The 9,608-nt window shown below is 38.0% G+C and overlaps 1 protein-coding gene and 1 pseudogene across 27 annotated transcripts in view; both read left to right on the top strand.

Moving 5' to 3' along the window:
* LOC147168452 (protocadherin gamma-A11-like) overlaps positions 1-9,608 on the top strand; it is a 284,949-nt gene that overhangs the window by 67,264 nt on the left and 208,077 nt on the right. The gene's annotated exons all lie outside the window — the stretch shown is intronic.
* LOC147168456 (protocadherin gamma-A11-like) overlaps positions 2,287-9,608 on the top strand; it is a 164,900-nt pseudogene continuing 157,578 nt past the window's right edge. The window contains exon 1 of the transcript XR_015095922.1: positions 2,287-4,697. The product of XR_015095922.1 is annotated as a protocadherin gamma-A11-like (transcript). The remainder of the gene's footprint in view (positions 4,698-9,608) is intronic.

The following is a 9,608-nucleotide window of genomic DNA, read 5'->3' as shown; positions in this document are numbered from 1 at the left end:
AATTACGCAGATGTTGATGGCACAGGAACATTACGCAGCACCTACAACTATGACGCCTACTTGACAACCGGTTCCAGAACCAGTGACTTTAAGTTTGTGTCTTCTTACAATGACAACACGCTGCCTGCTGACCAAACTCTCAGGAAAAGTCCAAGTGACTTTGTTGATGACCTTCACGATTCTTTCGACCCCTTGGAGGTAGGCCTATATGCTAGCATTTAAACATTTAAGTTATTTCAGAATATTTATTTGTGGCTCAGTGTGAGAATTTCTTCATGATGGCCTTCTGACAACTATCCTATAACTCCTTTTACAAATCTTACAATGACAAGACGATTCCTGCTGACCAGACTCTCAGAAAAAGTCCAAGTGACTTTGATGAGATGTTTGGAGATGCTCACAACTCTCCAGAAGTAGAACACAACACTATTTATTTTAGTTTTACTTGTTGTTTGCCAAATACATGCTTTTTTCATTCAGTCTTTGTTTTAGCATTTTGAACAACTGGATGTTGTTCAAATATAGGTAACAATCGTTAAAGGTTTACAAGGTGTGTCCTGTTCAGGGCCATGGGAAACTTGGCGCCTATTCCAACTGGTGAAAGTTCAAACTGCATCCTGGCTTGGTTGTTATTCAGTCATAAAAAAATCCAAAATCTGGGACCAACAATTCCTTCTGGATTTTTCAACTTTATGTCAAAGGTCAGCTCATAAGGTTCAATTGTGCTGGTTTTGTTTATGTTGGGTCGCCTTTTGGTAAGCCTTGATATGCACATTGGCTTCTGCATGGGCTGCTCGAGTGTTTATTGGGTTGTTATTTGGGGCCAATATAAATTTGAGCTTGTAGAACTCCCCATGCAGCTTGAGCAAAGAAAGATGTCGTTATTGTTTTAGATTCTTATTTGCCTCTTCATAAATTCTATAATATTCTGCATTGATGTGTTTTAGTCTCATTACCGAGCCCGAAAATATATAGTTTTGTGCTGCTGTGACAGCTTGGCATTGCAGTCTTATTTTATCAAAACATTTCCACACATAGTAATTATATATACACATGTCAAGTATTTTTTGATTCCATGTAGTCATTTTATTGCATTAATTATACAGATTGTTTCTGTAAATGCAACATGTTCCAAGTAAATACTGTTTTATTTAAGCAAAAACACGTTTCCTGATTATCAATTCATAGTAGTTTTGGATTTTAATCTGGAGTAGTTCTCATGCAAATCATTTTCTGAGCAGATACATATAATTTCATGCAGTGAAAGTGATTTGCTCATTTGACATTGTTTCCTTGATTAAATAATTATTTAATGTGAGTTTTGTGGCACTGTATATTTGCATTATGTTTCCTGTAAAGTGCCTACAGCTGTTGCTGGTGTATTCCTTAACAAATTAGTCCAGTGCATGTGTTTCATGTTATGAGGGAGTTTCTCTAAAAACAATATACATCTACTAAAATAGGTCTTCACTTGGTTTTCCTACTTTCAATGTATGGTCATTGTCTATATGCTTGCTTTGAATAATTACTATCACATCTGAAAAAAACTAATTTGCATTTGAACCATTCAGTCTCAGTGGTGAATAGTGATGTCAGCTGTATTTGCAGATGATGTCACTTGGGCTGTATTTGCAGATTAATTCGACCATTTGATTATATTTTGAATGTATGTTGAGCTGTTGTAGTGCATTTAAAGAACGAAACACATCTGAACATGAATTTGTTATTATTATTCTTTTTCTTATTATTATTATTATCATCACCACCACCATCATCATCATTGTTAAATATTGATTGTACTTTTTAAGCAAATTCATTCACGTGCAGCTTGTGTTGCTTTTTGCTAAACAGCAACCAAGGCCGGAAAAACTTTTTTCCCCCAATTTAGCCTGTGATTCAGGTAATTTGTCACAAAACGCTAATATAATGACCGTAATTAGACATTATCAAGTACACAAGCAGGTATTTATTTCGTTCATAAGTAATAATTTTAATTTAGTTTTAGATAAATTATTCCTTGCTTGACATAAAGTAGTAGATATTTAGCTGACGAATGCTATAAAAACATGTTTTTTTCGTGAAACATAATTAAAACATGTTGGTTGCAAACTAAGTTTTTTCCCCACTGTTTTTGTTAGAAGAAATATAGGCTATACTATAATGATCATAAAAATATTATTGACAACAAACTGTACTCACGGTGGCGCAATAGACCAGCCTTTAAATTGTTAAACGCCCTTTTTCATCTGTAGTGGACTGACATGCTTGCATGCAGTGATTTGGGAGACCACATTGTTCTCCAGACCGCTCGGAAGGCGACCATGATGGATTCTGAAATGTCTTCGTTTACATCGCGCACCTTTTATTTATTTTTCATTTTCCTTTTGCTGCATTCCTCACATGGAGACGTGAGCTTTTCCTTTCCAGAGGAGATGAAACAAGGATCTGTTATTGGAAATTTAGCCAAGGAGCTCGGGTTGGAGACCAGCGCGCTGTCCATCAGAAAAGCGCGCATCGACACGGACGGGAGCTGAAAACGTTACTGTGATCTAAACGTGAGAAATGGCGAGCTGCTTGTGACAGACAGGATTGACAGAGAGGTGCTTTGTGGCAATAAGGCTTCATGTGTCCTAAAACAGGAAGTCGTGCTGGAGAATCCACTTGAGCTTCATCGAATTAATTTACACATTCAAGATATAAATGATAACGCGCCGGTGTTTAATGATGACTTAATTAATTTGGAAATACAGGAGTCAGCCGATAAAGGAGCTCGTTTTGTGTTAGAGGAGGCGCACGATGCAGATATAGGACAACATTCGGTGCAGCAGTACATCTTAAGGAAAAATGATAATTTCGTTTTGGCTGTCAGTGGTAACACACTAGAACTCGTTCTTGACAAGGAACTTGACCGTGAGCAGCAACGGGAAATGAATTTGCTTCTCACAGCTTTAGATGGCGGCTCTCCTCAGAAATCAGGTACAGCAGTCATACACGTCACAGTGCTGGATGCTAATGATAACGCCCCTGTGTTCAGCCAGGCTGTTTATAAAGCCAGTCTGCCTGAAAACTCTCCCCCAGATACAATAGTGATTCGTGTTAGTGCTACTGATGATGATGAAGGAGTAAATGGGGAGGTTAGTTATGATTTTGGACATGTTACAGAAGATGTGAAGAAGTTATTCATTATTGATCGTAAAGTGGGTGCAATAGCTGTAATTGGCACTGTTGACTATGAATCTAGCACATCATATGAAATCCGTGTGAAGGCAAAAGACGGACTAGGACTGTCAACATATGCTAATGTGATTATTTCCGTCACTGACGTGAATGACAACACCCCTGTGATAAATTTAAAGTCAATGTCTGATCCAGTAGCAGAGAATGTGCCACCTGGTACAGAGGTGGGCATCATTAATGTGCAAGACAGAGACTCAGAGAAGAACGGACAGGTCCGCTGCTCCATTCAAAAAAAATTCCCTTTTAAACTAGTTCCTTCTATTAAAAATTATTATTCTTTAGTGACCACAGGACAGCTGGACCGTGAATTAGTGTCAGATTACAACATTACAATCAGTGCCATTGACGAGGGCTCTCCTCCTCTGTCCTCCTTTAAAAGTGTTCACTTGTCTGTGGGAGACATCAACGACAACCCACCTGTGTTTGAGGAACAGTCCTACAGCGCATATGTGAGTGAAAATAACAAAGCTGGCTCCACTTTATGCTCAGTGAGTGCTCGAGACCCCGACTGGAGACAGAATGGCACAGTAATTTACTCTCTCTTACCTGCTGAGGTGAATGGTGCACCGGTGTCCTCCTATGTGTCTGTTAACGGAGACACTGGTGTGATCCACGCCGTCAGTTCGTTTGATTACGAACACTTGAGGAGTTTTCAAGTCCACGTGATGGCCAGAGACAACGGTTCTCCTCCGCTGAGCAGCAACGTGAGCGTCAGTGTGTACATATCGGACCTGAATGACAACTCTCCTCAGATACTGTACCCCGCCCCGGAGGGCAACTCCTTCATGACCGAGCTGGTCCCCAAAGCTGCACATGGAGGCTCTGTGGTGTCCAAAGTGATAGCGGTGGACGCCGACTCTGGACAAAACGCCTGGTTGTCCTATCATATTGTCAAGTCCACAGATCCAGGACTTTTCACCATTGGTCTCCACAGTGGAGAGATTAGGACCCTGCGGGACATTTTGGAGTCTGACAGCATGAAACAAAACCTGATTGTGGCCGTGAAAGATAACGGACAGCCCCCTCTCTCTGCCACCTGCTCCATGTATTTACTAATTTCGGATAAGCCAGAACTGAAGGACATTTCTTATGACGACAAGAATTCCAAAGTGACTTCTTACCTGATCATCGCCCTGGTGTCTGTGTCCACCTTTTTCCTGACCTTCATCATCATCGTCCTGGGTGTGAGGTTTTGTCACAGGAGAAAGCCCAGACTGTTGTTTGATGGAGCAGTTGCCATCCCCAGCGCGTATCTCCCTCCTAATTACGCAGATGTTGACGGCACAGGAACTTTACGCAGCACCTACAACTATGACGCCTACTTGACAACAGGTTCCAGAACCAGCGACTTTAAGTTTGTTTCTTCTTACAATGACAACACGCTTCCTGCTGACCAGACTCTCAGAAAAAGTCCAAGTGACTTTGATGACATGTTTGGAGATGCTCACAACTCTCCAGAGGTAGGAAACAACACTATTTAAGTTAGTTTTACTTGTTGTTTGCCAAAGATGCTTGTTCATTTGGTCTTTGATTCAGCATTTTGAACAACTGGATGTTGTTCAAATATAGGTAACAATAGTTAAAGGTTTACAAGGTGTGTCCTGTTCAGGGCCATGGGAAACCTGGTACCTATCCCAACTGGTGAAAGTTCAGACTGCATCCTGGCTTGGCTTGGTTGTTACTCAGTCATAAAAAATCATTCCAACTTCATTTACTGTTGTGGCTCTTTCCTGGGACCAACAATTCATTCTGGATTTTTTAACTTGTCAAAGATCAGCTCATAAGGTTCAATTGTGCTGGTTTTGTTTATGTCGGGTCGCCATTTGGTAAGCCTTGATATGCACATTGGCTTCTGCATGGGCTTTGAGCTTGTAGAACTCCCCATCCAGCTGGAGCTGAGAAATATGTTGTTGTTGTTTTAGATTCTTATTTGCCTCTTCATAAATTATATAATATTCTGCAATGATGTGTTTTAGTCTTATTACCTAAACAATATAGTTTTGTGCTGCTGTGACAGCTTGGCATTGAAGTCTGATTTTATCAAAAACATTTCCACACATAACAATTATATATACACATATCAAGTATTTGTTTTATTCCATGTTAGTCATTTTATGCATTTCTTATACAGATTGTTTCTGTAAATGCAACATATTCCAAGTAAATACTTTTTTATTTAAGCAAAAACACGTTTCCTGATTATCAATTCCTAGTAGTTTTGGATTTTAATCGAGAGTAGTTCTCATGCAAATCATTTTCTGAGCAGATACATATAATTTCATGCAGTGAGAGTGATTTGCTCATTTTACATTGTTTCCTTGATTAAAAAGTATTTAATGTGAGTTTTGTGGCACTATATATTTGCATTACGTTTCCTGTAAAGTGCCTACAGCTGTTGCTGGTGTATCCCTTAACAAATTAGTCCAGTGCATGTGTTTCATGTTATGAGGGAGTTTCTCTAAAAACAATATACATCTACTAAGATAAGTCTTCGCTTGGTTTTCCTACTTTCAATGTATTTGTAAATGAGTCTTATAATATTTATATATAAAGGTTCTCATTAGGATAGTTAGAAAATTGTGATGTTAAATAATTAGTTAAATAAATAAATAAATAAATAAATACTCTGCCATCAATATTTACTTAAATGCAATGTGTCATATGTCTCCATGAAAGTGTTATTCAATGTGCCTTTATAGTTTAATACTTATTTGAAGACACATTCATTAACACATGTAGGATTTAATTAACAAGTGCTACCTTTAATTAATGTCACATTTAGATAAGAGTTGATGGTGTAATTATTGAATGTATCACTTATGGTCATGGTCTATATATGCTTGCTTTCAATAATTACTATCATATCTGGAAAAAAAACAAATTTGCATTTGAACCATTTAGTCTCAGTGGTGAATGGTGATGTCAGGTGTAATTGCAAATGATGTCACATGGGCTGTATTTGCAGATTAATTCGACCATTTGATTATATTTTGAAGTCATTTTGAGCTGTTGTAGTGCATTTAAAAAAACTAAACACACTGGAACATGAATAAATTATTATTATTATTATTATTATTATTATGATTAGTAGTAGTAGTAGTAGTAGTAGTACTCGTAGTCTATTTACAAAATGTAACACACTGGAACAGGAATAGATTTATTATTATTATTATTATTATTATCACTACCACCACCATCATCATCATCTTTGTTAAATATTGATTGCACTTTTTAAGCAAATTCATTCACGTGCAGCTTGTGTTGGTTTTTGCTGAACTTTTTTTTTTTCAATTTAGCTTGTGATTCAAGTAATTTGTCACAAAAGGCTAATATAATGACCGTAATTAGACATTATCAAGTACATATAAGACTGTTGTTTGGTGGAGCAATTGCCATCCCCAGCAAATATCTCCCTCCTAATTACGCAGATGTTGATGGCACAGGAACTTTACGCAGCACCTACAACTATGACGCCTACTTGACAAAAGGTTCCAGAACAAGCGACTTTAAGTTTGTGTCTTCTTACAATGACAACACGCTGCCTGCCGACCAGACTCTCAGGAAAAGTCAGAGTGACTTCAATGTTTGGTGATGCTGAATGTTCTCCTAAGGTATGATAAAAAGTTCAATTTTACTTAGTCTATTTTATTGTTCCTCAAAGGTATTCATCATTTATGCTGTTAGTCTGTTGTTAGAGCTGGTGAAAATCAGACTGTTTGCCTGATTAGTGACTACTCAATCACAAATGTCTTCTTACTTAATCTACTATTGTCCCTCATAACCACCTTTTCTTGAGATCTACATGATTTCTTCATGGCTTTACTTGTTGTCATTTTTCAGCTCATAAGATTGATAAATGCATGACTTTGCTTCATAAATACTGTGATGCTTTGGCTACAAGTTGAAGCTTGTGTAGCCGGTTGGGGTAAAACATCTCAGGGGTTACATTCTGTCCTCATCAATGATATAACACTCATCGCAAATACACAAAGATGATCCTTTAGTAAGTTTTAACTTCCTTTTTTTCTAGTTTGCTATACAAAGTATTTTCTCTATTTTGCTGTAGCGGATTTGCAATAAAAAAAACATGTGGTGCAAACATGTTTTATGGTGAGGCATAGTGTTGATATTTCTGATGTTGAACATTTATTTCAAAGATAAATATATTGTTTTATCCAGTGGCTTGCTCAATTTGTATCGATCAATATCTTGGGGAAAAAAACAGCAATGAGTCATTTTGTTTGGTTCAAATCTGGGGTGCCATGAGAGAACTGTGACACTTTTAGAGCAAGTACCCATAGCTGACAGGGGCCCTGTAAATCATATGTATGAATCATATTTTCAATTGATGACATTAAAGTGGCAGATCTCAAAGTGATATTGCCTCACAGGGTCCCAAATCCCCGGAACCCTTGTTAGTTAATGATAACTATGTTAAAATCACATGATGTGGTGGCTTGTGGTACAAATATGGATTTGATTTTTCTCCTTTATACAGTATTGTACTATATGTGTTCAGCATATTAGATGTTGTTGTGTTTCTAATCTCCATTAACAAGTTTATACATGCAGTGATTTTGTTTGTTTGTTTATTTGTTTGTGTTTTTTTTATTGTGGTTGTTTTCAATACTTTCATCAGATCAGAATGGCAAACCAGTATTTCAAACATTGACCCCCTGCAAAAAAGTTAAATAAAAAATAACCTAATTGTTTGCTCACATTGCAGTAAATGCTTCACTCTTTAGAGAAATTAATTCAAATGCTTTTATGGTCAACAGTTTTCATTTATTTATAAACGTATTTATTTATTTATTTATTTATTTAAGGGTGCAGCATGACTACCAAGCTATCGTTGTATTTGAATTGTGACTTACTGAAGGCAGTTTGTCAAACAAGTCAGTGACACTATCGACATACTTAATTTTCAGTTATAACCACCTGCATTTGTTGCACTTAATCAAACTGTTAAAAATATAAGACACTTTTATTTAATAGACTAATGAGAGCAAAACAAGTTTGGGCTGCTATATATTCAAAATATTTATATTGTATTTAAATCAATTTATACTCAAGGTGGCGCAATAGACCAGCCTTTAAATAGTTGAACGCCCTTTTTTTTTTTAAGTGTACTGACGTACTTGAATGTCAGTGGTTTTGTAGCCCACATTGTTCTCCAGCCCGTTCAGAAGGCGTCCATGATGGATTCTAAAATGTCTTTGTTTCCATCGCGCACCTTTTATTTTCTCCTCATTTTGATGCATTCTACACACGGAGACGTGAGCTTTTCCTTTCCCGAGGAGATGAAACGAGAAACGGTGATTGGGAATTTGGCCAAGGAGCTCGGATTGGAGGCGAGTGCGCTGTCCAGCAGAAAAGCGCGAATCGACGCTGACAGGAGCAGAAAACGTTTCTGTGAGCTAAACGTGAGGAATGGCGAGCTGCTTGTGGCCGACAGGATTGACAGAGAGGGGCTTTGTGGCAAAAAGGCTTCATGTGTCCTAAAACAGGAAGTCGTGCTGGAGAATCCACTGGAGCTTCATCGAATTAATTTACACATTCAAGATATAAATGATAACGCGCCGGTGTTTAATGATGACTTAATGAATTTGGAAATCCAAGAGTCTGCCGTCAAAGGAGCTCGTTTTGTGTTAGAAGAGGCACATGATGCGGATGTAGGACAAAATACAGTGCAACAGTACATCCTAAGGAAGAATGACAATTTCGTTTTGGCTGTAAATGATAACACAGTAGAGCTTGTTCTGGACAAAGAACTTGACCGTGAGCAGAAACGGGAAATTAATTTGCTTCTCACAGCTTTAGATGGCGGCTCGCCTCAGAAATCAGGTACAGCAGTCATACATGTCACAGTGCTGGATGCTAATGATAACGCCCCTGTGTTCAGCCAGGCCGTTTATAAAGCCAGTCTTCCTGAAAATTCTCCCCCAGATACAATAGTGATTCGTGTTAGTGCTACTGATGATGATGAAGGAGTAAATGGGGAGGTTAGTTATGATTTTGGACATGTTACAGAAGATGTGAAGAAGTTATTCATTATTGATCGTAAAGTGGGTGCAATAGCTGTAATTGGCACTGTTGACTATGAATCTAGCACATCATATGAAATCCGTGTGAGGGCAAAAGACGGGCTAGGACTGTCAACATATGCTAATGTGGTTATCTCAATCACTGATGTGAATGATAATGCCCCTGAGATCAATTTAAAGTCACTGTCTAAATCAGTAGCTGAGAATGTGTTACCTGGTACTGAGGTGGGCATCATTAATGTGCAGGATGGAGATTCTGAGCAGAATGGACAGGTGCGTTGCTCCATTCAACAAAATGTCCCCTTTAAATTAATTCCTTCTATTAAA

Source organism: Leptonotus elevatus, chromosome 9 (assembly GCF_054856555.1).
Source record: "Leptonotus elevatus isolate MCC_2025b chromosome 9, RoL_Lele_1.0, whole genome shotgun sequence".
NCBI classification, from domain to species: domain Eukaryota; kingdom Metazoa; phylum Chordata; class Actinopteri; order Syngnathiformes; family Syngnathidae; genus Leptonotus; species Leptonotus elevatus.
The sequence above is the reverse complement of the archived record's forward strand: the minus strand, read 5'-3'. Positions and strand labels throughout refer to the sequence as shown.